The sequence below is a fragment of the Dendrobates tinctorius genome, unplaced genomic scaffold, assembly GCF_039654945.1.
Source record: "Dendrobates tinctorius isolate UK_male_01 unplaced genomic scaffold, ASM3965494v1 ptg000224l, whole genome shotgun sequence".
Taxonomy (NCBI): domain Eukaryota; kingdom Metazoa; phylum Chordata; class Amphibia; order Anura; family Dendrobatidae; genus Dendrobates; species Dendrobates tinctorius.
Window position 1 is genome coordinate 665,749 of NW_027361891.1, and position 14,696 is coordinate 680,444.

Sequence of the window (14,696 nt, forward strand, 5' to 3'; positions counted from 1 at the left end):
CACACCTCAGGAGGAGGTGCAGTACCTCTGTGGCGACTGAACCCTCAGGGGCGCCATATTAGCTCATCTCTAGTCTCAAACATGCACCCACATGTTGCCCCTGAAGCTGCTTCATGTGTTCCACAGGCACTGTAGACTCCTTGACGTGAACCAGTCCAGTGGTCAGCCACTGGCAGCGCTTTATTTCGGTTGAATGTTCACCCTTGGATGCACATTCAATTGAAATGTATTGTTGTGCAGCAATAAGCTCTATGCTCAGTAATACCAATACTAGCCAATAAGAGGCCAGCAGCTGACACTGGCGTGCCGTCACAGCGGCTTATGATGACACTGCCATGCGCTGGCACGCCAATGTCAGCTGTTGGCACCTGACTGGCCGGAGGCTGGAATTGCTGTGCAGAGACCTTGTCTCTGCGTGGAAATACATTTTAATTGTATTTACATCCAAGGACGCACATTTAACTGAAAAAGCGCGATGTAGGTGGACCCCAGGACCGGGTTGTGATTGTCAAAGGGTCTACAGTGCCTGCGGTCCACATGTGTATAAAGGATGCCAAGGATGGGTCATCAGTGCAAGAGGAGGATCAGGATGGGGCATCAGTACAAGGAGGTGGCCAGGATGGGGCACCAGTACAAGGAGGGGACCAGGATGGGGCATCAGTGCAAGAGGAGGACCAGGATGGAGCATCAGTACAAGAGAAGGACCAGGATGGGGCATCAGTAAAAGAGGACCAGTTTGAGTACAAGAGGAGGAGCAGGATGGGAACATTATTACAAGAGAACAGGATGGGTTATTACAAGATGAGGACCAGGATGTGGCATTACAATAAGAGGATTAGGATAGGGCATTATTACAAGATGGGGACCAGGATGGTGACCTCAGTACAATATGGGGACCTGGATGAGGACATTACTAAAAAAAAAAAAAATTCAAAATGAAGAATGAAAAAATATTTTGCAACTAAAAATGCTGTTTTATATATAAACTAAACAAAAAAAGTGCACGGTTGCCATTGCCACATCCATAATAATTGAAGCTATAAAACTGTACCATTACACATACGATGAATGCCACTTAAAAAAAATAATATAAACATGACAAAAGTGTTCCAAAAATGATCAAAAGGTGTATAGAAAAAGAAAATAGTATCACTAAAAATGTCACTATGTCCTGCAATGGATAAGCACCCCAAATTAAATTTTTCTCTATGTGTGTCCCATTTACCCAGATGAGTTTGAGACCCCTGTACTATAACCAGTAATACTACAGTTTGCTGTATTTTGCAATAATCAGTCTTGGAATCACTGGGATATATTGAAGCATTCCAGATTAATTTTGTACCACATAAAATGGCACATCAAAATTGTAAAATTTGGCCTGGTCAGGAAGGTGAAAACAGGCTATGACAGTGATTAAAATTTGAGCTGGGTCTTGGAAAACCCCTTTAGGCTGTGTTCACACACAGCGTTTTTTTCACGGTTTTTCCCGCGGATTTGCCAAAAAATCCGCGGGAAAAACGCGAAAAAGAAGCTTCCCATTCATTCCTATGTATTTAGCACTTTTTGTGCATATTGATGCGTTTTTTACCGCGAAAAAAACGCATCACGGTAAAAAATCGCAGCATGCTCATTATTTTCATGGATTTTTCCGCGCTTCTGGCTAGTTCAATGCGTTTTGAAAATGCGCCGTAAAAAACGCAGCAAAAACCGCGACGAAAACGCACGGAAAACACAAAGACAAAAAAGGCGCGGTTTCTGGGAAGGGAGTCAGGTTTTTGAGCAGAAATTTTCTGCTACGTGTGCACTTAGCCTTAAACTCATCTTGATATTTTTATCCTTGTTATATTATTTTTAGGTAAGAGGATATCTCGCATATGAACCACATGATCATTTCATACACTCACATCAGGTAAAATACTCATTGCCAATAATTAAAGTCTGTAAGAAGTTTAAAATTCTAATTTCTTCACATTAAAATAGCACTCCTATCTGAGTTTTTAACCTAATACATTGCAGTCATCATATTAAATAGCACAGTGTACTTACAGTTGCTCATTTTGCCCTTCTACCCAGTTAATTCTTCTGGTTTCTTTGCTCTATGTAGAAGCAGGAAGTCTCTTGTCCCTGCAGAAATCATTCTCCTCTTCAACTCCTGACCCAGTTGCTCCCTCCTCATCCTGTTAGGGACTTTTGCAGTGACTTGTGACTCATACAGGGAAAAGTGACCTGTTTCTACATAGAGCTTAGAAGGATTCAGCTAGTCAGTTTTTAATCATGTGATGTCATAGACCTAATGGAAAAGAAAAGAATTAACCAAGTAGAAGAGCATAATGAGCAATTGTAAGAGTGCTATATAATATGATGAATTGCAATATGAGTGAGGCCACGTTCAGTATTTTAATGAGCCAAAACCAGGAGTGGAAGAGATGAAAAAGTATAATAGAAACACATCACCACTTCTATATTTTTCACACACTCCTGGTTTTGACTTACAAATACTTATGGAAAGTACTGACCAACTAATGAATGTGTGACTGTGGCCTAAGAGTCTCTATGCAAGGTACAATTTTATAATGGAAAGCTTGCTAGCAGTTGATCGAGGTAGCCACTCTTTGTGCTTGGTTAAGAGTACGCTTTGGAATTCCTGAATATTAGTGATACAACTATTAGGTCGGTTTCACATACATACCTCCCAACTTTTGAAGGGAAAGAAGGACAAAGGCTGCAGTGCGTGCAGCGGCAAATTTTAGGCCACGCCCGACGACACCCATGTCACAACTAGTCACACCCATGTCCATGCCCCAACCGCACCAATTTAGCACTGCTGATCACACTGACTGGTATTGAGGGCACATTGATTGGTACTGAAGAAAAGAAAGAACAGAGAGGAAAAAAAAGAAAACAGAGAGAAAGAACAGAGAGGGAAAGAGAGAACAGAGAGAAAGAAAGAGGGGGAAGAAACAGAGAGGGGGACAGAAAAAAGAACAGAGAGAGAGAGAAAGAAAGAGAAAGAACAGAGAGAGAAAGAACAGACAGAGAAAGAGGGGACAGAAAAAAAAGAAAAGAGAGAGTAAGAACAGAGAGAGAAAGAAAAAAAAGAGGGGAAAGAAAGAGAGAACAGAGAAAGAGGAGAAAGAATGAACAGAGCGAAGGAAAGAAAGAACAGAGAGAAATAACAGAGAAAGGAACAGAGAGAGAGAAAGAAAAAGATTAGAGAGAGAAAGAAAGTGGGGAAAGTGTCACAATCTATTTTTGGATCTGTGGCAGAGTCTGGACTCTCTTATATGAACCTTTTTCCTTCTGGCCTCAGGGGTTAATATGGAGTTTTGCCCCGGTGGCCGCTGGTGTTACTACAACTGTAGTTGGTCAGCTGCTGGGTTTTTGCCCCCGGTGGTCGCTGGTGTTACTACAGGTTTAATTAGTCAGCAGGTGGTGACCTCCCCCCTCCTTCCTATAAAAGGTATTCAGCTGATGCTGCTCCCTGTTGGTAATACTGGTCATTCACTAACCAACCTTTGAGAAGAGAGGAGCTATCTGGAGCAGTGCTGTTGCAGCTTATCTGGAGCCTTGGTGTTTCTGCTGGAAGCTGTGTCCTGGTGCCTTACTCTGCGGTCCTGTGCTTGACTGCAGAGCAAGCTAAGTGTTTGTTTTTCCCTGTTGTTTTCCCTGTGTTTTATTAATACAGCAGTGAGGACCAGTGTCTGCACTTGCCAGTCCCCTAGTAAGGGATACGTGCAGGGCAAGTGGGGGGGGCTGAGGTATCCTGGTCGGCGACAGGTTGAAAGAACCTGTATAGGGAACGTGAGAGTTCAGGGCTCTTTCTTAGGGAGTGCAGGAGGTGTCCACTTACCTGTTTCCTATTATAAGGCCCACCGTTGTATTTGTTTTCCCGGTGTCCCCTTGTCTGTCTTGTGGCTTTGTGACCCATTGAACGTCGGGTCGCGTCACGCAGAGCCAGATATACCGTGACAGAAAGGAGAAAGAAAAAACAGAGGGGGAGAGAAAGAAAGAAGAGGGGAAAGAAAGAACAGAGAATGAAAGAGGGGACAGAAAAAAGAGGGGAAAGAAAGGGGGAAGAAACAGAGAGAAAGAAAGAACAGAGAAAGATGGGGACAGAAAATAAGAACAGAGAGAAAGAAAGAACAGAGAGAAAGAAAGAGGGGAAAGAAAGAACAGAGAGAAACAGATAAATATAGAAAGAACAGAGAAAGAAAGAGGGGACAGAAAACAAGAACAGAGAGAGAGGAAAAAAAGAGGAGAAAAAGAACAGAGATGGATAGAGAAAGAGTGGTAGAAAACAGAGAAAGAAAGGGGAAAGAAAGAATAGAGAGAAAGAGGGTAAAGAAAGAAACAGAAAGAAAGAACAGAGAGAAAGAAAGAGGGGATAGAAAAAAGAACAGAGAGAAAAAAAAAGAATGAGGGGAAAGAAAGAACCAAGAGGGAGAGAGAACGAGAAAGAGAAAGAACAGAGAGAGAAAAAGAGGGGAAAGAACAGAGAGAAAGAAAGGGGGAAAGAAAGAACAGAGAAAGAAAGGAAGACCAGAGAGAGAGAGAAAGAACAGAGAGAGAAAGATTAAAAGATTAGAGAAAGAAAAAGATTAAAGAAAGAGGGGAAAGAAAGAGAAAGAAAGAACAGAGAGAAAAGAAAGAACAGATAAAGAAAGAGGGGACAGAAAAAAGAACAGAGAAAAAAAGAGAGGGGGAAGAACCAAGAGGGAGAGAGAAAGAAAGAGAAAAAAAAGAACAGAGAGAGAAAGAGGGGAAAGAAAGGAGAGAAAGAGGGGAAAGAAAGAGAACAGAGAAAGAAATAAAGAACAGAGAAAGAAAGAAAGAACAGAGAGAAAGAACAGAGAGAAAAATTAGAGAGAAAGAAAAAGATTAGAGAGAGAAAGAGGGGAAGAGAAAGAACAGAGAGATAGAAACAAAGAGGAGAAAGAAAGGAGAGAAATAAAGAAAAAAGAAAGAAAGAGGGAAAAAAGAAACAGAGAAAGAAAGAGGGGACAGAAAAAAGAACAGAAAGAGAAAAAAGAAATAGGGGAAAGAAAGAACAGAGAGGGAGAGAGAAAAAGAAAGGGGAAAGAAAGAACAGACAGAGAGAAAGGGAAAAGAAAGAACAGAGAGAAAGAAGGAAAAGAAAGAATAGAGTGGGAGAGAGAAAGAACGAGGGGAAAGAAAGAAAGGGGGAAGAAACAGAGAAAGAAAGAAAGAAAAAGAGAGAAAGAAAGAGAACAGAGAAAGAGGGGGACAGAAAAAAAGAACAGAGAAAGAAAAAGAAAGAACAGAGAAAGAAAGAACAGTAGAAAGAAAGAAAGAACAGAGAAAAAGAAAGAGAGAAAGAAAGATGAAAAGAAAGAACAGAGAGAGAACAAAAGGGAAAAGAAGAACAGAGATAGAAAGAAAGATGGGAGAGAGAAAGAGAGCAGGGACAGAAAGAAAGGGGAAGAAATAAACAGAGAAAGAATGAAAAAAGAAAGAGAGAAAGAAAGAAATAAAGCAGAGAGAGAAAGAGCGGACAGAAAAAAAAGAACAGAGAGAAAGAGAAAGAACAGAGAGAGAAAGAAAGATGGGAGAGAAAGAGGGGAAAGACAGAGCAGAGACAGAAAGAAAGGGAAAAGAAAAACAGAGAAAGAATGAAAAAAAGAGAGAAAGAAAGCAGAGAGAGGAAGAGCAGACAGAAAAAAAAGAACAGAGAGAAAGAGAAAGAAAGAACAGAGAGAAAGAGAAAGAAAGAACAGAGAGAGAAAGAAAGATGAGAAAGAAAGAACAGAGAGAGAGAAAGAAAGAACAGAGAAAAAGAATGAGGGGACAGAAAAAAAGAACAGAGAGAAAAAAAGAAATAGGGGAAAGAAAGACCAGAGGGGGAAAGAAAGAGGGGAAAGAAAGAACAGATGGAGAGAAAGATGGGGAAGAAAGTACAGAGAGAGGAAGAAAGAGAAAAAGAACAGTGAGAGAAAGAAAAAGAAATAAAGAGTGGAAAGAAAGAAACAGAGAAAGAACAGAGAGAAAGAATGAGGGGAAAGAAAGAACAGAGAGAAAGAGGGGAAAGAAAGAAACAGAGAGAGAAAGAGGGGACAGAAAAAAAGAACAGAGAGAGAAAGAAAGAGAAGAAAGAACAGAGAGAAAGAAAAAGAACAAAAAGAAAAGAATAGAGAGAAAAAAAGAGAGGGGAAAGAAAAAAATGGAGAGAGGGGAAGAAAGAAAGAACACAAAGAGGGGAAAGAAAAAACAGAGAGAGAAAGAACAGAGAAAGAAAGAACAGAGAGAGAAAGAGGAAAGAAAGATTAGAGAGCGAGAAAGAAAGAAAGAGGGGAAAGAAAGAACAGAATGAAAGAAAGAGCAGAGAGAGGGAAAGGAAGAGGGGAAACAGAAAGAAATTAAGATTCTATAGATACTATAGCAGCCCGGCTCACATTGTAGTGCCCACCTGACCCTCCTGATTCAGGACATATCATGATCTGTTCACATGGCCGGCATCCCCGATTCCAATGCGATCCCGCTGTCCGCGCAGTCAGAGGACACGGTGATGAATCTGAAGCATTCCCTGAAGTACTTCCATGGTTTTGTCACAATCTCCTCCCGAAATTGCCTAATTTATGGTCAGCTTCTAGCACGTCACTTCCAGTGGAATGTCACGTGCAAATTTTTAAGTGCTACTCGGGGCTCCACCGTGTACTCCTGTGTCCGTAGGAAAAGTAACCTCCTAGCTGGGGCAGACTCAAAATCGGGACTGTCCTGCTGGATCCGGGACGGTTGGGAGGTATGAATGCTCCCCACCATACACCTCATACACACACGGTTCCGCTTTGTATGCCTCGTACACACATGGCTCCGCTCCGTACACCTCACGCACACACATGGCTCCACTCTGTAAACCTCGTACACATGCAGCTGTGCTCCATACACCATGTACACACGCAGCCACGTTCTGTACACCTCGTACATGCAGCTCCACTCCGTACACACGCGGCTCCACTCCGTACACCTCGTACACAGTTCTGCTACATCTACCCTGTAAACCCCTCATGACCCCACACATAAACTTCCCTCATTCAGCACCATGACGGCCAGCACAGCAAAGTCCTGCATACATGAAGGCTCCTGATCATGTGACCACTGACTCCTCCCCTCCTGTGACCTCATCACAGGTCCTGTGCGCACAGAAGAGAACAGCTAAGCCTAGCGACGTCATTGCACGCTGTGAGGGGCTGCCGTGAGTCACTGGGAGGGCGATGATGGGGTGCATGGGGGGGGCATGTGGCATATCTCCCTGCAGTGCAGGAAAGAGAGTCCCGGGTGGGACAGCGGGGCAAAAACAGGACTATCCCGCCGAATCCGGGATGGTTGAGAGCTATGCACATATACTGTTCATATACTGTCTACAAAGCAGTTATCTCAGGTCAGTACACTCAGCAGTCGCCCTGAATTCCGTAGATGTGTGAAGCCCACTTGAATGTTAGTATAAAGCCACATTAACATGGTCAGCATGCCATCAGTATTTCACATCAGCATTTGTAAGCCAAAACCAGCAGTGGAATAGAGGGAAAGAATAATAGAAATGTTATCACTTCTGTATTTTTCAGCCTCTCCTGATATTGGCTTAAAAATACTGCCCAAATACTGAATGTGTGAGCATGGCCCAATACCGGTTTACTGAAGACTTGTTAGAAGTTATTTAAGATTTTCTTTCAAAAGCATATTTCCACCTTCCTGACCAAACCAAAATTTATTATGTGGTAAGAACAGTGAAATGCTTTAACATATGAGATGAGATTGTTTTTTTTTCCTGACCTATTGTACTTTATGTTAAATAAAAGAGGCATAGCTAGGGGTTTGGGTAAGGGGTGGGGCAAAACTTCTGAGTGGGTCCCTAATCAGGAAACCCTTATTACAACTACGACGGAGAACACTAAGGCTATGTGCACACGTCGAGGATTTTGTTGCGGATGCGCATTTTTTCCGCGCAGAATTGCACCAAATCTGCAAAGGCTAGCTCAACATTTGTTAATCAATGGGAATCCAGAATTGGTGTGCACATGCAGCTGAAAATTCCGCAGTAATTCGCGTTTTTTTTCCCCCACAGCATGGCAATTCTTTTTGCGATCTGCAGCGTTTCTTCACCCATTGACTTACTGTAAGGTTCTCAGTCTCTTTTGACGTTTTTTGAAACTCAGTTTTTCCGTTGGCCATTTTGCTTTCTGTCTTGCTGCAGCTATCTTGCCCTCAGTTAACATGGAGTTTCCAGCTTTCATGTTCCCACCCTGATTCTCTCCCTCTTGCCTCTTAAGCAGCCTTAGCTGTGCAATCAGTGCTTCAGAATGAAGTCTGCAGTCAGCCTGTGACCTGGCTCCTGGAAATCATGGACTTGGTACTCCAGACATCTCCTGCTGAAGAACTTTTGAACACTTGTGGACTCTGGAAACCTGCTGTTTGATAAATCCATGTTTGCAAGGGAATTACGGTAAGGCTACGTGCACACGTTGCGGAATTGCCGCGGAAATTCCATTCCGCGGGATATAAGAGAGAAAACCACATTTTAATTCCCGCCTATTTCCCGCAGAAAAACGAAGAGCGTAATTAGCTTGCAGAATGCTAGCGTTTTCCAAGCGATCTGTAGCAAACAGTGTTTGACTAGTGTGACCAACTTTTTACTATTGAGGCTGCCTATGCAACATCAGTAGTAAAAAGATCTAAAGGTAAAATAAAAAATGGTGTTTTTCTCACCTTCCGGCGTCCCGCGCAGCATTCCCCATCATCGCGATGCTCCCGGCAGGTCCCATTCCCAGTGATGCATTGCGACAATGACCTTTGATGACGTGAGCTACGGTATCGCGAGACCGCGACGTCGTCAAAAGGTAATTGTCGCAATGTATCACTGGGAACAGGACTTGCCAGGAGCATCGCTGAGGCCTGCTGACGCTGCGAGGGACATCAGAAGGTGAGACTATGACGATTTTTTTATTTTAATGCTATTTTTTTTTACAGGGATATGGTACCCAGAGCCTGGAGGAGAATCTCCTCTCCTCCAGACCGTGGGTACTATCCGCAAATGTTCTGCTTACTTTTCGCATGGTGAGCACAGCCACATGCGGAAAGTAAGCAGAACAATGCATTCCTATGTGTGCGGATTTTCCCGCGATTCTGCGCAAAGAATGAGCATGCTGCGTTTTTTCCCGCGATGCAATTCCGCCGCTGAAAAATCTGCAGCATTAGCACAGCATGTACGGAATGCCATAGGATTGCATGGGATGCTTTTTGCGGCAAAATCACGTTTAAAATCGCCGCAAAAACAAGCTACGCGTGAACACAGCCTAACAGAGAAGAGATCCTGAACCTGTTGTGGAAAGTTACTGCTGAGCTTAAAGTTACTCTGGCCTGCTGTCTCCTGCCTCTGTACCTGCAAAACGTGTGAACCATTTTTGCCTACTTGTATGAAGTAATACAAGTCCTTCCTAATCAAACCTGTGTCTCATGTGTTTTCCTCGCACAATACACTATATGAACTGTACACCATACATCACACTTACATTGCGACAGTCAGATCTGCAGCTAAATTGCAGCTGTAAAAAGTTTTGTGGATTTGCGTATCAAAAACACTGCAGAAAGGAAGGAGGAAGTGTGCGTTAGCAGAAAATATGTGCGTGTCTGTCTATGTAGCCAGGAATCATCTGATGTCACTACTGCTCCCATCCGGCTATGTCTGCTGTCACATATTAGTGACAGCATGAGCCGATGATTGGGACAGTAGTGACATCATCTGGCAACTGTGTTCAATTGTGAAACAAACAAAAAAAAACATTCATACTCCCCAAACACCCAGGGGTGGGATTCAGCCGGTTCTCCCCAGTTCGGTGGAGCCGGTTGTTAAAAAAAGCAGCCGGTTCCCCGAATTGGGGAGATCCAGGGCTGCGATCTGGTACTTTGTGCAGCGGCGCCGGTGTGCAATGGGAGAGTACGAGGACTCTCAGCTTCGGGTTCCTAGACGCTAGCCCCGCCCGCCGGATACCACGCGTGGCGCACTGATACGTCTGTGCACTCTGACTGAGCACTCACCCTGCCGGACCCCAGTGGCCCCCGCGCACTGATACCTGCGGCAGAGCTTTGCTGCTATTGGGTATCTGGAGGAATCACCGGGCGCCGCTACCTACCCAGTGTGAGCTGTGCGGGCCTCCATCATCCTCATCACCCCGGTCACCGGTGTGCTTCCAGTGTGTGCGCAGCGGCACGGTGGAGCAGGACGGGCAGTGCGGGGCCTGGGGGCCATCCAGGAGGCCTGGTCAACCATGGGACTCACTGCAGACGCATCACAGCCTGTCACTGTGTACTGTACTCCGCCAGGTTAGTATGTCTGTGCTGCCTATAGGGAACAATGCTGCCTGTTGGGGACCTGTGCTGCCTATAGGGAACAATGCTGCCTATTGGGGACCTGTGCTGCCTATTGGGGACCTGTGCTGCCTATAGGGAACAATGCTGCCTATTGGGGACCTGTTCTGATCTAATTCCAATTTATTTTTTTTTTCAACTGTTTGACTGCGCCCCTATTTGTATATGTTTGAGGAAAAGGTGCGTGTAAATAGGTGTGACTTAATAATGGGTGTGGCTTAAAATGGGTGTGGTTTTCCTATACACAAACACAGAACCTGTTGTTAAAAATTTGAATCCCACCCCTGCAAACACCTAATCCCCAACGCCCGCATCTCCTACAACAAAAATAAAATAATAAACCAACATATACTTACTTTTCCTCTGTAGTCCATTTAATAACGAGTGTCCCACAACGATCTCACGTGTAGAAATCACATCAGGAGGTGGTGACGCTCTACCTGCCCTCCGGTGATACACTGATAGGAGGTAATCCTGCAGTGTATCACTGAGCCACCATGAGTTCACCGGAGTTCGTGCTGTCACTTACGGCACCCGTGTGAGAAAATTCTCACGCAACAGAGCCGTGAGAGGACGAACTCCAATAAACTCTGTAATGCACTGCAGGAGCGATTATTTCATGTCAGTGTATCACTGGAGGCCGGGTAGAGCAGTCAAATCTCCCGATGTGACTGTTCTACCCGGCCTCCAGTGATACACTGACATGAAATAATACACGCGAGATCGTCGTGGGACACTCGGTAAATGGACTACATCGGACAGGGAGTATTTATGTTGGTTTATTATAGTTTTATTGCAGGAGATCAAGGGAGTCGGGGATTAAGCGATGCAGTAAGTATGGTTAATTAAGATTCAATAAAGGAGTCTGTGTGATTATTTCAATTAAAGAGAATATGCCTTGTGTCCGGTCCGATGGGCGGTGTTTCGTCTCCTTTCCTTCACCCCATCCTTGGCCGCCGTCCGCAATATTTTCAGGAATTTGAGTAGTTGTCCTCCAGAGTTGGCGCACGCCGTGCGCAATGCAATCTTGCCTCGTGCAGTTTGCTTTACCCAACTGCGGGCAAAGCCAAAAAGCATTACTGCGCATGCGCCGGTGAACTATGTCCCAGAAGTATTTCGCTGTGTTCCTATTTTGACTCCATGTGTGTACAGTAATGACACATGTGGTCTGTGGACACTACTGGTATCGGGGCATTTAGGTTTGAGAGCAAAGAATTTGCTGGATTTCTTTTGTGGGTAAGCCATGATGTTTTTTCAGAGCCTTTATACTACCAATAATGTGGAAACTGCCTTTGTTTTTGTTAACAGACCCAAGTTGAAGCATTTAGCATTAACATTTTGCATCATGGCTCTGTTCACATTTATCCTGTGCTCTTCACTGAGCACTTCCCATCTAAACGCATCAGGGGTTTTGTCTTTTTCAGAGATTTATTTGGAATTCCCAATTTAATTGCTCAGCATACAGGCGATAATTCATGTGAACCAAGCCTTACTGCGACATTTGGAAGACAGAATGACCAAATCAACAATAGTTCAAGAACTGCTGTTATTTTTTTACATTCACCATGCAGTGTAGGTGATCGGAAGGCTTCTTTCTTCGGATTAGTCTGATTACAGCAATACTTAGCTTTTGTTACAAAAAACTTTTTGCATCACCATATTTTTGAGAGTACTGGGTCAAAAAGATTACATAAATACCACATGTATATAGTTTTTTTATGTTTTGCTGCTTTAACACAAAAACAACTTTAATTGGAAAATATTGTTTTTGCATTGCCCTATTCAAAGATGTGGACCTGTCAATACTAACCATGTGTACTTTGATTATTTTTAGATAAAAAATAAACTGACAGAATCACATCAGTGGGATTTACACCAAATAAAAACATTGCATGTTTATGGCAAGGGCCAGGACCTCTTTTAAGTATATGTTATAGGTATTTGTTTTAGACGCAAGTATCTAGGAGTACATTTTTTTCATTTCGTACATATATAAAGCAATGTATTCTTAGCCATCAGAATGTCATTTTTGGACTTTTATCACCTAGATTTTATAGATTCTAAAAGCCTAGCGTTTTTTGTTTTTACTCATAGGAGGAGTTGTATGTGGAATGTTAAACACGGCGTTAAATTGTTTATTTTTGTAAATCTTATTTCTTTGCTAATTGAATATCCCACGAGAAAAAATCAGTCCAATCCCCCTTCAGGAACAGCACTAGGATTGTAGTTCAGATTCACTTAATTGAATGGTGGCCCACCCGCCATGTCACAATGAAACTGCTGCAGACTTACCCTGCGATGCTTTGGAGCGCTGGTTCCTTCAATTGACAAGCATTATCATTTGACAGCAAATTTTAGCAGTTATAAATTGTATTGGCTGGTACTTGCGCTCCACAGCAGCAACAGAGGACAGGATCCACTGTCCTCTGCACAGACACTGCCCTGGTTTTGAAGCGCAAGCCTCTTTAGCTGAATATCTATGCGATTTCTAATGACCATAACATCAATTGTAGGGACCGATGCTCCAAAGCATCAGCAGGATCAGTATAGAGGACAGGCATTTTACGTAAACTTCTCCCTCATCAGGTGCAGAGGGACATGCTCCTCTCACTCTGTCAAAATCCAGATAAGTGGTGGCTCTGACTCATGCAGAAAGTAGGGACTGCATGTCAAAGGTTTATGTGACCCAGGAGATGAGCTCTTCAAAACAAAGGGCAGCTAATGAAAGGAGATTAGAAAAGCTATTGTTATGAACAGTTACAACATATGAAAGGGGATCAAGTAATCATGGAAACCCCCTATAAAACACAATCAAAGTAAATATAGAAAACAGCGTGAACAATTAAAAAGTTAACTTTCAGCAACACTGATTATTAAAAATGTTGTAAAGCTGGTTAAAAATTAAGAAAAAATGCTGCTGTGTTCCTGAGCTTTCACAGTAGATGTCGCCTAAAGCTCATTATTCACTGCTGGTGTTCAAATCACAGATTTCCTGCCTTAACCGAAGGTAGCCTATGAGTAAAGCACAGTCCTCCATGCAGGTGGCAGGACTTAGCCTGGAACTCTCAGAACAGTGTGCTCTGACTGGTCATCGACATGTGGGCATGACCTGGGATTCTCAGCAAGATGTGAGTGACTGGGGATGTGTACAGGGAGGATACAATGAAGGCAGAGAGGCAGTACAGGCTCCACAGCACAAGTAATTTTCAGAACAAGTGGTCAGAGCGGATGGTGCTGGGCATTCCAGAGCCCTAGATTAGAATACATTATAGAACTCATTGCTCGCCTATGACCTTGTGTGGAGTAAGTCTCAACACATGTAACATTACTGACTGCAGGAGACGTACTAGGTGAAGTGGGAGGAATGTCAGGAAGAAAAAACTGCACAATGACTTATCCATCTTGAGGAGCAATATACTGATGCCAGGAAAATGGAGCCATGGGAGGATAGCTGCTGAACACTATGCATAGCCGATATGACACTGCATGTGAACAGAAAATTGCCCATGCCAAAAGCAGAACAACTACCTGATGAAGAAGGAACCGAATTTTGAAGATAAACATGTTGAGGCATGAGGAGAAAAAAAATATGCAGGTGATGTAGACCAGTTCAACAGTTAGGGTGTGTGCACACGCTGCGGAATGCTCTGCGGATTTTTCTGCGCGGATTTACTAAAATCCGCAGGTAAATCCACAGGGCATAAGACCTGCGGTTTTATCTGCGGATTAGCCTGCAGGTTTGCCCTGCGGTTTATCACCTCTACAATGGAGCAGATGGCAAACCACAGCGGAATCCACAGAAAGAATTGACATGATTTCCATTGATTTAATGGTGCTGTACAGTACACCGCAGCAAAAACTGCGCGGATCCGCAGGACCAAAACCGCTGCGGATCCGCAGCAGAATCTGCAGCGTGTGCACTAGGGTGACCGCAAAAAAAAAAAATCGATGTCGGAATTTTGTCCGTCTGGACCCCACAAAACGATTCCCCTTTCCAGATATTGAGAGAGCCAAAATTTGAGCTCGATCAAACGACGTTAACCCGTGCCGCTCGTCGCTCAAAGTTTGAAAAAATCCAAATTGAGGTATTTTAAGATTTAGGTATTTTGCATAGTCTGTGTTAGCGCGGGTGGTCAGGAGCGGGAACTCCGAGAGTGGACCCTCTGGGCCGTGGCACCGAGGGGCCCCGGGCGAGCTGCCAGGTGGAACCGACCCCTATACAGGGACCGTTAGGAGCAGGCCCAGCGGTTCGAGTACCACTGTTGCCAGTACCGAGAGGGGCGGCTCAGGATGGACCGGAGTAAGACTGAGACTGG